Source organism: Macaca fascicularis, chromosome 1 (assembly GCF_037993035.2).
Source record: "Macaca fascicularis isolate 582-1 chromosome 1, T2T-MFA8v1.1".
Lineage (NCBI taxonomy): Eukaryota > Metazoa > Chordata > Mammalia > Primates > Cercopithecidae > Macaca > Macaca fascicularis.
This window is the reverse complement of record NC_088375.1, coordinates 174,108,845-174,126,845: the sequence shown is the minus strand read 5'-3', so window position 1 is coordinate 174,126,845 and position 18,001 is coordinate 174,108,845. Positions and strand designations below refer to the sequence as shown.

Genomic DNA, 18,001 nt, shown 5'->3' with positions numbered 1-18,001 from the left:
GGCAAGCCACTGAATTTTTAAATCATTTGTTACACAGAAAACAGTTTATGCTTATGCATTTATTTTATATTCTCCCTAATAATTGTAATATCTGAAGTATTTTAGGTTCAGTCTGATTCTTTTATCTGTAGTTTCTGCCAGGTGTCATGGTGTTCATTTGTGTCAGTGTTTTTTTAATTTTAAGCTGGGAATTTATATTCCTTGAAACTAGATATTTATTGAGCCTAGTTCAAGGACTTCTGCAAGAGTTGTGACATTTGTTTCTGTCAAGCATTTTGGATACTACAAATCTAGGACACTTTTAACTTAGTTATCAAATTGAGAAGTTGTTTGTTTGTTTGTTTTGTTTTGTTTTGTTTTTAGCAACTCAGGTGGTGTCAATTTTGGCTACGCATTTCAATCATTGCTAATTTTTAGTTAAAATTCTTAGGATAGATAGCTTTTTTCTCCAACAAACACAAAAGATTAAGACACTTCTCCTTGCTGTCTTCTCAGAGTTAGGAAGTTTAGACTTCATCAAAGGATTCACTGCAAGGCATTCTCAGTTATGAGAAGGGAGAAGTGCTCATATTAGGCTTGATCTCTTGTACATGATGCTTTCAAAGCCATGCAAGTTAAGGTTACCAGTGTTCGTCAATTACCTTCAGAGCAAAAGCAGTGAGCTGAGCTATGCTTATCTTTCTGAGTTCCTGTTTTTATGTTGATTTTTGCCTCCTTCCTTTCTTGATAGCTAATAAAAAGACTCACATAAAACCTGCAGCTTCTAGTTGTTTTCAACAAAAGGGTCAATTAAGTTATCTAATCTGCCATATAACTAAAACTGGACTTTCCCGCTTGCATTGTCTTTTGTATATTTGTTGAAATATCTCATCTTCAAATGGCCTCATCTCTTTTCTTTGTGTTGTTCAATTATTCATGCAACAAACATTTATTAAGTGCCCACAAGCAATGGAGTACTTTTTAGGTTCTGGAGATACATAAGCAAACCATGCAGAAGAAATCAGTATCCTCATGGGCTGATAGTTTTTGGGGGGTTTTAAAAATTTAATTCTGTACTATAATTTTATAAAATCCAAGAAAGAAAAGGGAAATAAACACAAGTGACCAGTAAGTGACTGTTAACTAGAAATTTCCCCAAATACTATTCAGTTTCTATCTCTTTTATTGAATTTAATACATCCTGTTTGGTAATCACATTCTTATGCACTTGTTAAATACTCACAAAATATTTTATTATAAATGTTAGGTATCATTAATATTTCAGTTGCTACTAAGTTATAAACTCAGTGGAGGTTTATATCAAAAAGAGTATATCAAAATTATAATGAAAAAATGCTCATCATCACTGGCCATCAGAGAAATGCAAATCAAAACCACAATGAGATACCATCTCACACCAGTTAGAATGGCGATCATTAAAAAGTCAGGAAACAACAGGTGCTGGAGAGGATGTGGAGAAATAGGAACACTTTTACACTGTTGGTGGGATTGTAAACTAGTTCAACCATTATGGAAAACAGTATGGCGATTCCTCAAAGATCTAGAACTAGATGTACCATATAACCCAGCCATCCCACTACTGGGTATATACCCAAAGGATTATAAATCATGCTGCTATAAAGACACATGCACACGTATGTTTATTGCGGCACTATTCACAATAGCAAAGACTTGGAATCAACCCAAATGTCCATCAGTGACAGACTGGATTAAGAAAATGTGGCACATATACACCATGGAATACTATGCAGCCATAAAAAAGGATGAGTTTGTGTCCTTTGTAGAGACATGGATGCAGCTGGAAACCATCATTCTTAGCAAACTATCACAAGAACAGAAAACCAAACACCGCATGTTGTCACTCATAGGTGGGAACTGAACAATGAGATCACTTGGTCTCGGGAAGGGGAACATCACACACCGGGGCCTATCACGGGGAGGGGTTAGGGGGCAGGGATTGCACTGGGAGTTATACCTGATGTAAATGACGAGTTGATGGGTGCTGATGAGTTGATGGGTGCAGCACAGCAACATGGCACAAGTATACATATGTAACAAACCTGCACATTATGCACATGTACCCTAGAACTTAAAGTATAATAATAATAATAATAATAATACATATGCCAACCAAAAAAAATTATCATGTAAAACAACACTTTTCACTTAGCAAATGTCATAGAATTTTTTTTAATTAAAAGGCACCACTGACAAGGTGAGGTAAGGCAGAAACATCTGGAGATCCATCATACATTAAAATTGGAGGGACCAGAGCAGAGACTGAACAAAACACTCTCAGTTTACAGAAAGATCAAATACCAAGACCAGAGAAGTGAAACTACCTACCCAAGGTCTTAGAGCTATTTAATAACACAACTGGGGAACTGGGGCCAATATTTATTTTAGTATATGGAAATACAATAGAGTTTTTTAAATACTGATTTAGCTATTGTGCTAAAATATTTTATTATTTCAAACATTTTGCCTGTAAAATGTTTTTGAATTTTCAAAGTAGATGATCAGATCATCTGCAAATAATGTAGTTTTACTTCCTAATTTCCAATCTTTGTGATCTTAATGTATTTTCCTTTATGAGTTATACTTCCTGGAATTTGAATGCAAAATCCTTAACTAAAGAATACTAAATTCATTTTTATACTATCAATTTTCAATGTTATTATTGATATTGATATTATTATAATAGGAAACACCTATATAGTAGTTACTATGTTCCAGGCACTATTCTTTGTCCTCACAACAACCCTATCATTCTCTCCATTTTACAGAGAAGGAAACTGAGGAGGTACAGATAATTTAATTGACTTCTCTAAGGTTATACAGTTAGTAAAAACAGAGACAAAACAGAATATTGGCATTTTGGTTTCAGAGTATATATTCTTGGTCTTTAGCTCCACGAGATGTATCCAGTTTATTCTAAATTTTGAGAGGCTAAAGAAACCTATCAGCCCAAATATTTTCTCATACCACATAATCTTTCATATTGTCTTCTCATGTTTTGAGGTTGACTTTGTAGCTTGCTTTAAACCCCATAAAGACTGGAGATTGTTGTTTCATCCGTAACTTTATTATTCAAAGAAGTTCTAACACAGCCAGAGCATACATTTAAGTTATATTTTACATGTCTGCATGGTAGCTAAGTTATTTGGTGAGAATTTTTCATTTTTAGTTCTTAAAATATTTGAAGACCTTTAAATATGAAGAGAATCTAGAATTATTCTATAGACTTCAGCCAAACAAAACCTCTTATGTACAGTAAAATGATACATTTCCAATATAATCCTTTTATTATAGAAATGACCACACTCAATTTTATTAGTGTGTTTACACATTTATTTCTGAGACAGTGATTTTTCTGGGGGCCTGGGTTAAATCTTTCATCTTTCATCCTTGATGTCTATCATATAGTGCCTGGCATATGGCAGGTACTCAATAACTTTGCTGAATGAATAAAAGGCAACAACCCATGGCACATTTATGATTACCTCTATTTGGCAGATGATGAAAAGAAGTTTACTAGAATTCGCGTGACCTCCAAGGTTACAAAATTTGTCAGTAAGCAGAACCAGGATTCAATCCTCGATTTTCTACCCAAAGCCACAGTTTTTCAACTAAACCACAAAATGCATAGAAAAGGATTTACTGTATATATTCACAGCTAGTCCATGACTACAAATCTTGCGGCTTCCTGTGTCATTTGCGTAATAAAACTAAAAGTTTAAAGAAATAGAATGGAAATACTAAACCTTATGTCAAATTTATAAACTGATCTCTAAAACCAGTTTATTTTGTAAATATAGTAACGTATGTCAGAAAACCACTCAGGCTTCTTTTTCTACTAGAAAAGTCTTTATTTTTTTCTCAAAAATGACATCTTTTGCCAACTCTGAATATGACATAGTGTTAATGAAAATCTGTGCATATAAAAATTTCAAATTCATACTTACATGAGAAAATCATGAAAAATTGGAGATATGCCAAAATAGCAAAGGCAGGCTAAACTTGGTCTAATTTCAAAGCAGAAGAAGTAATCAAATCCCAAGAAATTAAGATGTATACATATAATTTTATTCCTGGCAAAAGAAATGGTCATAAACATATTTTATTAGCATGTGGAAAAAGTAAGTTGATCACATGGAACTATTATGGGTTCACTTGGAATAGATTCTCTCAAACCTCAGGATAATACCATTGAGAAAGTGAACCTGACATGTAACAAGATCTCTGACATGTAACAAAATATCCCAGAATCTGTCATGTAACAAAGTCTAATGCCATATTACAAAGCCTCTCATGATACACTTATGAACAAGATGAGGCCTTTAGAATTTGCTATAACATTGAGTTGGTGCTAAAACTGTTATTAACACCATAATATAGTTGGCAGTATAACAAAGAGTTAACACCAAACTTATTGCTGTTAACTCCTTGTTGCCATAACCACTAGGTCAGTGGATCCAGGTTTCTTGGGAATGAAGAGAAATAGTGAAGAAGGGAAGGAATTTTCAAGAAAATAGCAAAAATATGGAGTAAAACTAGCTGCTTCAGGGACTACACCCAAACAGAGGCACATCAGTTCAATGCAGTTCTAGATGAAATATCAAGAATCAGAGAAGTATTATCTTTAAGGACTGGCAAGTTTGCAGCTTCAGAAACATAAAGGGGAAAAGGTAGAAGATTTCACTACAGACACATACCCCACCCAGACGCAAGTCAAAAGAGAATAAAGTTCAGTTACATCCACTTCCACCCGACCCCCATCCTAGAAAACTGCTGTGGGATTAAGCAGAAAAGTCAGTTCTCCATAATAAATAAAACACTATGCTCATCTCCATACTCATGAATCTAACTGCCTACTCAAACATCTAGACCTCTATCCTCATCTCTATACTCATGTATGCAAATGCTTACTCAAACATCTAGACCTCCATCCTCATCTCTATACTCATGTATGCAAGTGCTTACTCAAACATCTAGACCTCCATCCTCATCTCTATACTCATGTATGCAAGTGCTTACTCAAACATCTAGACCTCCACCCTCATCTCTATGCTCATGTATGCAAGTGCTTACTCAAACATCTCCACTTGAATGTCTGGCAGGCATCTCAAAATCAATATGTCTGAAACTGAACTCTGCTTTCCTCCTGAAACTTGCTCCATCCACAGTCCTTCCCATCACACTTCTAACAACTTAATCTTTCCAGTTGTTGATGTCAAAAACCTTGAAGTCATGCTTGACATCCCTTTCCTTTCATGTAGCAGCCGATCTGCCAGGAAATCCTATCAGATCTACATCCAAAATCCACTGAGAACCTGGCTAGTTCTAATTACTGTTATCATCCCCAGCCAAAGCACCAAAAACTTTTCTTGGGACTCTGACAACAACTTCCTCGTAGATGTTCCTGCATCCAGGCTCGTTTGCCTATAATACGTTTGCAGTACAAAGGCCAATGCGATCCTTTTAACACTTCAGTCAGATCATTTCATTCCACTGTCCACTTCAACAGCCCTCCATTTCACTCAGAGTAAAAGCCCAAAGTCCTACAAAGCCTATAAGCCCACATGGCCTCGTCCCTCATTAATTCTCTGACTTCTTATTACTCCCCTGTCACTGACTCTGCTCATTGCCAAGGTGCCAGTCTCTCTCCTACTTCAGGGTCTTTACTTCATTCCTTCTGCCTGGGATTCTAGCACATGATTCTCATGATTCACTCCTTCACCTCTTTCAAGACTTTTCTCAGATGTCACCTTCTCACTGAGGCCTCCTTGGTTAGTTTACTTAATACAACAATCTGTCCATCCAGCTCCTGAACATCTCTCATCTCCCTTGTGTCTCTACTTTGCTTTTTCCCATAGTAATTATGACCTTCTAAGAAACTGTATTTTTTACTTCCTGATTGCCTTTAGTGCTTATTATCTATCTTCTGCTAGTTAAAGGTCCATGAATGCAGGATTCTTTTTCTGTTTTCCCAGTGATGTACTACAAACATTTAGAAGAGTGTCTGGCACATAGTCAGTGTTCAATAAATGTTTGTAGAATTAATACATTTTAGAACTTTTCCACTTAACCTTGTCCCAGTACCTAGGGGTAAGGCAGTGAGAGAGCTGCACTCTTTCACCAGGACAGAGAAATTCCTAATATTGAAGAAATCCAAGCAAAGGAGACCAGGACACGAGAACAAGGCAATTCTGGGCTAGTTGCCAGCTGAGAGCATCAGAAAAGCCCTTTAACTCTTTGGCCAGGAAGTGCCAATTCTTTCTATATCTATAAGGTATGATTAGAAAGATATTTATACAATGACTGGTTGGTTGTTCCTTGGTCTGGAGGCAGGGAATCCTACACTTGCAATTAATTAATACTCCTTGCCAGTAACTGAGATGAAGTAAGGACCCAACCAGATTTGGCAGTATAAAAGATTATTGATTTGTGTGTTAATGTCAACTTACTTCCATTCAGCTTTACTCTCATGAAAAGACGTTGGCACACTCACACAAGATGAACTTAGAATGTTCTAAAAACTCTCTCATGACCACCTACAGTTTTCCTAGGGAATTTCTAAAGACTTACCTCTATGAGCCTATCTCTATAAGCCTATCTCTATAAGCCTAACTCATCACTTTTCCTAGTTTCTTCTCCCCTCATTGGCTATGTTCCTGGCTGCTTCTTTCTTAGATGCCCTTGGGCACTGGCCTTGTCCCTTTTGGAACAGGACCTTCTCATCTCTTTTCTTGGATAGCCTCTTAAACATTATCAAGAGGAACCACACTATCCTTAAATCATACTGGATATCTGAAATTCCACCTTGTCATAATTGTTCCATATCCAGTCCCAACTGGATGAGAATAAGAATTTGACAGCCAAGAAGCCATATTCCAGTGGTTTCTTCTATTTTTTAATTTAGTCCAGTCCCTTTCAACATCTTCCCTCAATGACTTCTATAATTACATAAATAACATGTTTGTCAAACTTTTAGGTGACAGTTGATAAAAATATCTAATATTTTATATAATAGAGTCAAGATTCCAAAATAACTCCTGCAATTTAATGAATGGGCCAAAATGAATAAAATGCCAATTTATGGACATAATTAGGCCAGTGCGTGATACATAGTGGCATTCTACAAATGTTTGCGGAATTATAAAATGAATAAATTAATGCAAACTCTTCTACTGAGGTTCTAAAAATTAACTGCACAAGTTCAGGATGAAGAATAACCTAGAATAAGAGCAGTTTGTGTGAAACCAGATTTACAGGTTTATTGGATGCAGAGTGCCTTATAAGTCAGTTCTGTGAGAAAATAGGGCCATTGCTGTTGAGAGCACACCAACAACTAATGTGTCAGTTTGTGAGCGTCACATTTTTTAATTGATATTGACAAATTTGAGAGATACCTGACAAGAATGATTGCAATATTGAAAGACTACATCTTGACTTATTCATTCATTAGGTAATCTTGAATGCCTACTCTCTGATGAGTCTTGGAATAATCATTAAGGATAAATGGTGCTCATATAAGGAGTTGCTGATAAAATGGAATATACTGCATATTTTATTATTATTAATATTTAAAAGAATATTACAGCATTTTTAGTTAATATATATTATTGGTATAATACATTATAATAATACAATAATTACTATAATAGATAAAATAATATACATATATTATGATTTAACAGTATATTATTATATGCCATATTATGAATATGACAGTTTTTCATTTTACTCCATGTTATTGATAAGTAGTAATATCATATGCATAAGTCCATTTTATATGACAATCTTTCATGTATCAGAATTCCAGTGGAAGCTAGAATGTAACTTTCATGACAGAAAGAATCCTTTATTTCCATATAATTTCCAACTAAATAAAAAATTTAAAATATTTGAGACATAATCTAAATGGCTGGGCGCAGTGGTTCATGCCTGTAATCCCAGAACTTTGGGTGGCTGAGGTGGGTGGATCACCTGAGGTTAAGAGTTTGAGACCAGCCTGGCCAGCGTGGTGAAACCCTGTCTCTACTAAAAATACAAAAATTAGCCATACGCAATGGCAGGTGCCTGAAATTCAGCTACTTGGGAGGCTGAGGCAGAAGAATCTCTGGAACCTGGGAGGTGGAGGTTGGAGTGAGCAGAGATCGCACCATTGCACTCCAGCCAGGGCAACAGAGTGAGATCCTGTCTCAAAAAAAAAAAAAAATATATATATATATAAAACCAAGCTCCATGGACAGAATGATTTTTGAGAGATAAAATTTAACTTGTCAAGGAACACTTCCCTTCAGGTTATTTTTGATTGAGTTCTGAATATTTTAGAGGAAAATATTAATTATGGAAATAATGGAGGCTTAGATTGATGTTTCCTGATCCAAGGAGAATTTAGATTTGCCTCTGGCAGTGGCTAGGGGCACTAGCAATGAAACTTCACATTAGGCCATTTATAGTGATTGAGTCCCTAGGACAAAAGATTATTTCTGGTTCACTGTCCCATCTTCAGCGGAGGTCTTAAGGTTCCCAGTTCAAAGCATGTGTGGTTTACTGTGGCTCCCCATCCACAGTGGGCCTTGGACTGACATCTCATCCTCTTAGTTGTCTCTTCTCGGATTGGCAGGTGTTCCTGGGTGACAAGCTGCTATATCTGCCAGGCTCACCCCTCTGGGTTTTCTTTTCCCTAATCTGACCCTGTGATTCGTCAATGCAATGAGAGTGTTTTTATTCCTTCAAACAGATAAGATTGTTTAATATTTTATCCAGTTAAGTGTTGATTTTCATCACTTATTCCTGTATTATTGAAATCATCCCACCCTTATTTCTTCATAAATAAAGAAGAACAAGGCCCCACATTTGAGACCAGAGGACCAAAGCATTATGTCTGCCTCTATTACTTACAAGATACGTTACCTTGGGCAACTTTCTCATAGTCTCAGTTTTCTACAAAATAAACACAAGAATTTTATTCATTGGTGTATGTACAATTCTTTGAGGTGTTGCATGGAAAAGCACTGTAAACTGTAAAGTACGACTTAATATCTAATTACATTAATATGTGCTCCTAAACAATATGTGTGTGTGCTTTAATTGAGTATGATACAGTGTGCAGATTAATTTATCCTTTGTCAATATCAATTTTTTCAGTCATCCATTTATTTTATTCACATTTATTGCATGCCTGCAACTGTGCTAAAACTGCTACTAGGCCTTGTTGATACAGCAATAGCACAAAATAATGCCTCAATCCAACAAAATTCTGAAGGGTTTCCTCAGCCCCTCCATGATTAGCCCCCATCCCCACTAATTATACAGTCTCCTGCTACTCATAGTCCCCTGTTATATCTTAATTTCTGGATGTTCATCACAATTTTACTTCTATTTTTATTTTATATTATTTGTTAAATGTCTATTTCATCCACTAAACTGTAATACCTTAAGAGTCACTAACATGGCCACATTATAATCTGTAAATTATTGTTAAATGACATGAAAGAGATAAATGAATGACTAAACATATGGAGTCTGTAATGTCTGGTAAGATTTGGTAGGAGATAAAACTGGAAAGGTAGATGGGGAACAGTTTGTGATGGGGCCTTTAATGTCTTGCTGTGTAATCCAGACTTTAAGCAGTGAGGAACCGTGGGAAACTGAGACAATAGCATGGACAAAGGCAAGAAGACACAGACATTCAGCTCATTAGAAACATTGCCTCAGGTCACAGACTTAGAGAAGGGTAAATAGAAACACCCAGTGTCTTCTTACAACACATGGGCTCCTCAACCTGGTGAACTGCTTTGCATCACCTGACGTTGTAAGATATTCTTCTAAGAACAATAGCACTAACTGGGATCAAAACCCTGGGGTGAGGTCCATCTACTGAGCCGAAGCTGGGAGGCAGGCACACTGCAACAAAATTTTTGTGTCAATGTAAAAATTGTCTTTTAAAAAAATCATTGCCTACATGTTTACATCTATAATTATTTCATTAAACTAGATTGTAGAATGAATGAGTCTCCTTGGGAATTGAAAGGGTGCATTCCACCACATCTTTATAGAATTATGATACCACACTTTTATAGAATTATCATACATACTTTAATTTTGTCTTTACTGGTTTCATATGTTAAGTATCCTTATAGGAGGCTTCAGGTCCTTTGCAGCTCCAGTGACTCTGATTCAGTTCACTGAAGTTTATACCATTACTCCTTCTACCCAATAAGACCAAACAAATAGAAAAAAATTGGTTCCTTCTCCCTTTTGACAGCCCATGAGATATCTGAGGAGAGTTCTCATGTCCCGAGTCTTCTTTTTACCCATAAGAGTAAATGCCTCCAACTATGGCTATTTTTCAGAAACATACAAGTTTATAAAAAATGACCCAAAACTTTTTGTAGAAAAATTTTAAATTTGAACATTGGGAGTTCTAGAAAACAAAAAGGCTTATGTCCAACACTTTTCACTGCTGGCTGTATCATAGTTTCCTCAGTGGAATAAGAATATTCTGTTTCCTAGCGGAATGGAGAATTGAAATCAGAGCCTCTGGGTAATAACAGTAACAATTACAATCATAAAGATAATAGGTAACATTTGACTGCTTGCTGTGTGCCAGGCATTTTTCAAAGGGCTTAAAGATATTCTCCCCATAATCTTCAAATATTGCCACAAAGTTTGTACAGTACTGCTCTTATACAAAGTTAAATCCATTTGTTTCAAAAATGAAGAAAAGGAGAAAGAAAAAGGATAAAGAAAACCTATATTCACTAAGTCCTAATAGGCTATGCTATTTATCCATTTTCCATTGCTGCTATAACAAATTACCATAAACTAGTGCATAAGACAACAGAAATTTATTATCTTACAGCTCCGGAGGTCATACCCCAATATTGGTCTCACTGGGGTAAAATCAAGGTGTCAGCAAGACTCCATTTTATTCCAGAGGCTCTAAAGGAGAATCCGTTTCTTGCCTTTTCCAGGTTCTAGAGGCCATTTTGCATTCCTTGGCTTGGGTTCCCCTCTTTCCATCTTCAAAGTCAGCAACAACCATTTTAGTCCCCTCACATTGCATCTCTGACACTTCCATCATCATATTTCTCTCTGATCATGGCCAAAAAATATTCTCCATGTTAGGACTCATGTGATTAGATTGGGCCCACTGGATAATCCAGGAAAACTTTTCCATCTTAAACTTAAACCATCCAGGAAAACTTTGCCATGTAAGGTAACATATTCACAGGTTCCTACAACATCTCTGGGGTGAACATCTCTGGGGTACCATTATTCTGCATATGATGACCTATATATGCAATCCCATTTATTCTCCCCAGGAAATCTTCAAGATAAGTATAATAGTTATTTATTGTTGTGTAACAAACTACCTCCAAAATTAAATAACCTAAGATGACATTTGCTTTCTTACAGTTTCTTCAGAGGGTCATGAACCTGGCTGAGGCTTAGCTGTACCCTCTGTTTCAAGGCGTCTCACAAAACTGCAACCAAGGTGTCTGCTCAGGCTGCAGTCTCTTCTGAAGATTCAACTGGGGATAGATCTGCCTTCAAGCTCACTGCATGGCTGCTGGCAAGATTCAGTGTCTTGTAGACTGTTGACTGAGGAACTCAGTTCCTTCTAGCTTTTAGTCAGAGAGCATCCTCAGTTCCTTTCCATGCAGGTCTCCCCATATGGCACATTCCTTCCTCAGAGTGAGTAAGCAGAGAGAAAGAGAAGGTGTCAGGAAGGTGGCTGTCATGGTCTGTTATAATCTAACCTCAAGAGTGCCATTCCATCACTTTTGCCATATTCTATTAGTTAAAAGCAAGTTACTAGATCAACAAGACCAGCCCACATACAAAGAAAAGAAAATACACCATGGAGTGACCATGATGAGGAAAGGACCATTGGGAGCCATTTCAGAAGCAGTCTATCACAGTGTTTGTATCATTTTGCTATTGCTGCATGACAAGCCATCACAAACATAGTGGCTTGAAATGAAAATTGTTCTCTTATTCAAGTCTGTGGGTCAACTGGGGCACAGGCAAACATCTCTGATTCAAGCTACCAGTTCCCCTATGCTTGACTCCTTGCTGTGGAGTGAGTGCAAGTTTGCTTCATTGAAGTTCAAGGTGGGGTGCCTGAAAAATCCTAGGGCAGTTCTCACAGCAATAGCAGAAGTGTAAGAACGAAAGAGAACCATGTGATAACTTTTAAATCCAGGATTGAGGCCTATTGCATGGTTACATCCCTCCTCCCTATACCCCAGGTACCTTACTGGCCAAAGTAAGTCACATGCCTGAACCCAAAGTAAAAGGACCAGAAAGTATATTCTGCCTCTATTGGAAGCAACTTCAGAGTCACAAGGTAAAAGTCAAGGATCCAGGAAGAGTGACAAATTGGGGCCAAAAATTCCATCTTCCACAATATTATCACTCACATCTTACCGATAAAGAAATTGTGGTGCAGAGAAGCTAGCTGACTTGCTCAAGGTCACAGAACTCAAATTCACATTTGTCTGACTTCAAAACCCATTCTTCATTGTTTTATACAACCAGGACTCAACATATATTCTCTCTGAATCATTTCCTTCTGAATAAAGTTCACAAATTGGCATCTAAAAATTCCTTTTGCAAACAGTCATCAGAAATTTCACTTTGCTCTTCTGCCTCCTATTTCACTTTATCAGCCTAAATTCGTAACATAGGCAGGAGCGTGGAGATAAAATAGGCTCTGAAAATGAGAAAATGGATTTTCTTGCCATGCCTTTGCATTACAAATGGGCCCAGTCCACGGCAATCATGGCTGCACCTGGAACAGTGCACAGGCCCCATGAATAATCCATGTTCCTTACACACTTGTCTCCCTGCAGTGCTGACTCAGCAACTGCTCTCCTACTTTCTGCAAAGTAAAGACAGCATATAGGTCAGTTGAAGTCTAAGAGTGCAATAACACTCTGAACATTTGGCTGAATCCTGAAGGCAGACGAGAGACTTAAAAATTTCATTAGAATTTAACCAGACTGTTATTCTTCCTTTCTCAGAATTTCATTTATTCAGGGTGAAATCCAGATTTCATTATCTTCAGAGTTAAATCCAGATTTCTTTATATGGAACACAAGCGCCATCATGATTTGACCATTGCCTACCTGACCAGAACTTCATCCCCCCACCCATCCTCTGCCCTTCAGCTTGACCCCTTTTTCCACCTCCTTCATCTTCAACCCCAGCTATACCAAACTATTCGTATTCCCCAAAAAGAAAATACATTTATCTGCAATCGTTGGCATTTGTTGGTCCTTTTTCCTAGAAAGTTCTTCCTCCCCTTGGTCACTAATCTAAATTAAATTTCTTCTTTCAGAAGTAGCTCAGGGGCTCCTTTACAGAGAAAATTTTTCCTAACCTCACCCTTACCCTAACACTCAGCTCACTTGGGGTTAGGAGCTTTTTGTTTAGGAAATATTTTGTGCTTCCACCATAGCCCTTCTCAACCGATATTAGAATCACCTATTTATTTTTCAATCTCACAAACACTGAGCTCTTTGAAACTAACAATATTTTGGCTCTGAATACATATTGTTCTTGGCACGGTGCCCAGTAGTCATTATATGATTGCAAAAAAAAAAAAAAGGAATGGGAAAGGAAAAGAAGGGAAGGGAAGAGAAAGGGAGGAAAGAGAAGAAAGGGGAGAGGAGGGCAGGGAAGGGAAGGGGAGGAGAGGGGAGGAGAGGGGAGGAAAGGGGATGGGAGGAAAGGGGAGGAAAGGGGATGGGAGGAAAGGGGATGGGAGGAAAGGGGATGGGAGGAAAGGTGGGGAAATGGAAGGGAATGGGAGGAAAAGGGAGGGGAAGGGGAAAGGGAAAAGAAGGAAAGGGAACCTGAGGAAAGGGAAGGGAAGGGAAGGGAAGGGGAGGGGAGGGGAGGGGAGGGAAAAGAAGAAAAGGGGAGGGTAGAAAAGAGGACGGGAGGGAAGGGGGAGAAAGGAGGAAAGGGAAGGGGAGGGAAAAGAAGGAAGGGGAGGCTGGGCGCGGTGGCTCAAGCCTGTAATCCCAGCACTTTGGGAGGCCGAGACGGGCGGATCACCAGGTCAGGAGATCGAGACCATCCTGGCTAACCCGGTGAAACCCCGTCTCTACTAAAAAATACAAAAAAATAGCCGGGCGAGGTGGCGGGTGCCTGTAGTCCCAGCTACTCGGGAGGCTGAGGCAGGAGAATGGCGTAAACCCGGGAGGCGGAGCTTGCAGTGAGCCGAGATCCGGCCACTGCACTCCAGTCTCGGCGACAGAGCAAGACTCCGTCTCAAAAGAAGGAAGGGGAGGGGAGAGGAGAAGGAGATGGGAGGGAAGGGGGAGAAGGTAGGGAAGGGAAACGAAAAAAGGGAAGGGGAGAGGAGAAGAGGGAAGGGAAGGAAGGAGAAAGAGAGGAAGAATAGAAAAGAAGTAGGGAGAAAGGGAGCTAAATGTCTATCAGTGACAGACTGGATTAAGAAAATGTGGCACATATACACCATGGAATACTATGCAGCCATAAAAAAGGATGAGTTTGTGTCCTTTGTAGGGACATAGATGCAGCTGGAAACCATCATTCCCAGCAAACTATCACAAGAACAGAAAACCAAACACCGCATGTTGTCACTCATAGGTGGGAACTGAACAATGAGATCACTTGGACTCGGGAAGGGGGACATCACACACCGGGGCCTATTAAGGGGAGGGGGGAGGGGGGAGGGATTGCATTGGGAGTTATACCTGATGTAAATGACGAGTAGTTGGGTGCTGACGAGTTGATGGGTGCAGCACAGCAACATGGCACAAGTATACATATGTAACAAACCTGCACGTTATGCACATGTACCCTAGAACTTAAAGTATAATAATAATAATAATAATAATAAAAAGAAGAAGGCAAAGAGGTAAGAAAAAGAGAGAAGAAAGAAGGAGGGAAGGAGAGAAGGAAAAAGGGAAGAAAGAAAAACCAAGATCATGTTTGAGAAGGTATTTTGTAAATTTCACATGACCTCATACAATCAGGAGCCCTATTCATTTCACCTGGAATAAGCTAACATACAAAGCTAGCTACTCGTAGGAAAAGACTGTTTTTCCTTAAATCCTTTGACTCCAGCAGATCAGACTCACCTACATCCTCTGTAAACTCAAGTGAATGAACTTTGTAAAGAGTGTTGCCTCTTAGCCAGCTTCTCCATGTGCTCCAGTGTAATCAATAACCAATCCAGAGAGCAAATTAATGTTAAATACATCTTGAAGAATGGTGGGAAAAAAACAGTAGGGGAGCATTAGCAGAGAGTCTTCACAGAATTGTAGTCTCATGGACTGTGGGTTGATTCAGAGATTATCGTAATCTGCAGGGTAGGAAGGCCCTCCAGAAATAGAGTTATCATTCCTGCTATAAAAATTGTGCCCCTGAATTAACACAAACCAGAGTTTCCAAGTAATCGTTCCAAATGCCAATTGCTGCTATTTTCACTTCAACACCATAACTGACTGAGTGTGATTGCTTGATGGTTTTGAAGCTGTGTTTGCACCCTAATAATTGCACTTTCCAAATTCCACCTGAGGCATTACCATACCTGATAAGGCTCTTAACTGATGTTTTAAGATAATGACTTGGAACGTACATCCTTGGAAAGAATAGTTCATATAGAAGATAGATCAAATATGTTCTAGGATTATACTGTACAGTCACTATAATAAGTGCTTCTTCTACTGTGCCTCCCACCACACACCCCCATGAAGTCAACAACTTTATGGCATTAGGCTTCAAAGAGTTGCTAAAACTCTGGAAGCTTTGCTTTTCTGAGAAAAAAAATCTTATTTCATTTTTTCCCTCTAAAATCACCACAATATTTAGGTGGAGAGGGGAGATGCAGCTGTTATGATTTAGAGTTGCTGAGCTTCTGACCCTTGTCCTAGCTAAAGCAGTGTTTGGATTTGAGTAGAAATAGCAATGAACCTAGAGCAACTTATTAGCTGAAACTCCAAGTCTCAAATTCAAATTTTTTTCATTTATAAATAGCCCAATGAAAATAACTTACATTTCACTGGCCTATTGTGAGAATCTAATGAAATTTGATGGATAAAAAGCAAGGCAAAAACTAAACTATTCTGTATTGTCAGGGAATTATGAATTAATATTATTGTTATGGCCTAAAATTAGTTGAATAGAGCCAGAAAACAGAGTAGATGTGGTGCATTAATCTACTAGAGCTACCATAACGAAATACCACAGACTGAGTGGCTTCAATAATACAAATTTATTTTCTCACCATTCTGGAGGCTGGATGTCCTAGATCAAACTCCAGCAGAACCCAGTTTCTGGTAGATGTACTCGTCCTGGCTTGCAGACATCACCTTTGTCTTCACATAGTGTATTAGTCCAGTCTTGCAGTGCTATAAAGAAGTACTTCAGACTGGGTAATTTATAAAGAAAAGAGGCTTAATTGGCTCATGGTTCTGCGGGCCGTACAGGAATCATGATGATGGAATCTGCTCAGCTTCTAGGGAGGCCACAGGAAACTTACAGTCATGCCAGAAGGTGAAGGGGGAGCAGGCATGTCACATGGCCAGAGCAGAAGCAAGAGAAAATGAAGGGGGAAGTGCCACACACTTTTAAATGACCAAATATCATGAGAACTCACTATTGTGAAGACAGTACCAAGGGGGATGGTGCTAAACCATTCATGAGAAATCAGCCTCTGTGACCCAATCCCCTGTCTCCACCTCCTACCTCCAATATTGAGGATTACATTTTGACATGAGATTTGGTTGGGGGCAACATCCAAACTGTATCACATGGCCTTCTTTCTGAATGCACACAGAGAGAGACACATTCCAATATCTCTTCCTCTTCTGAAAAGTGCACCGGCTCTATCAGATTAGGGCCCCACCCTTATGACCTCATTTAAACTCTACCATCTGCTTATGGCCCTATCTCCAAATACATTCACACTGGTCGTTAGGGTTTCACATATGATTTTGGGGGTGGGGACAGGTACAAATCTTTAGTCCTTAATACGTGGGTTACCAAAAGGACTCCTCTTCAAAAATTATCTTTTTTATCATTAACAGAAATCACACGTGACTTTGGATTACAATTATTATATTTTGGGCTGGTTTAAAATGTCAGCTTTGGGAAAATGAAAGACACTGGTGTCTACTTCAGAGTGGAGGGTGGGAGGAAGAAGAGAAGAACAAATAATAAATACTGGGTACTAGGATTTATGCATGGGTGATGAAATAAGCTGTACAACAAACCCCTGTGACACGAGTTCACCTATGTAACAAACCTTCACATGTACTCCCGAACCTAAAATAAATGTTTTTTAAAAAAATAAAATGAAATGAACCGTCAGCTTTTTAGCCAACAAACACATGAAAAAGTTCTCAGCATCACTAATCATTAGGGAAATCCAAATCAAAACCACAGTGAGATATCATCTCACACCGGTCTGAATAGCTATTATTAAAAAGTCACAAATAAAAGCTGTTGGTCAGGATGCAAAGAAAAGGGAATGCTTATACACTGTTGGTGAGTATGTAAATTGGTTCAGCCACTGTGGAAAGGAGTTTGAAAATTTCTCAAAGAACTAGAAATAAAACTATCATTCAACCCAGCAATCATATTATTGGGTACATATCCTAAAGAAAATGAATCATTCTGCCAAAAAGACACATGCACTCATATGTTGTTCATTGCAGCACAGCACTATTCACAACAAGAAAGACATGGAATCAACCTAGATGCCTGTCAATGATGGATTAGATAAAGTAAATGTTGTACATGTACACCATGGAATACTATTCAGCCATAAAAAGAATGAAATCATGTACCTTGCAGCAATACAGATGCAGCTGGAGTTATCCTAAGTGAGCTAACACAAAAGCAGAAAATCAAATACCACATCTTCTGACTTATAAGTGGAAACTAAACAATGGGTACATACAGACATAAAGATGGAAACAATCAACACTGGGGACCCCAAAAGGGG

General features: G+C 38.3%; 1 long non-coding RNA gene across 1 annotated transcript in view; it reads right to left on the bottom strand.

Moving 5' to 3' along the window:
• The window catches only part of LOC135968764 (uncharacterized), a 111,183-nt gene that overhangs the window by 74,584 nt on the left and 18,598 nt on the right, over positions 1–18,001 (bottom strand). The window contains exons 2-4 of the long non-coding RNA XR_010583725.1: positions 16,280–16,403; positions 10,872–11,699; positions 3,966–4,091 (exon numbers count right to left, since the gene is read on the bottom strand). This is a non-coding gene — a long non-coding RNA (uncharacterized lncRNA). The remainder of the gene's footprint in view (positions 1–3,965; positions 4,092–10,871; positions 11,700–16,279; positions 16,404–18,001) is intronic.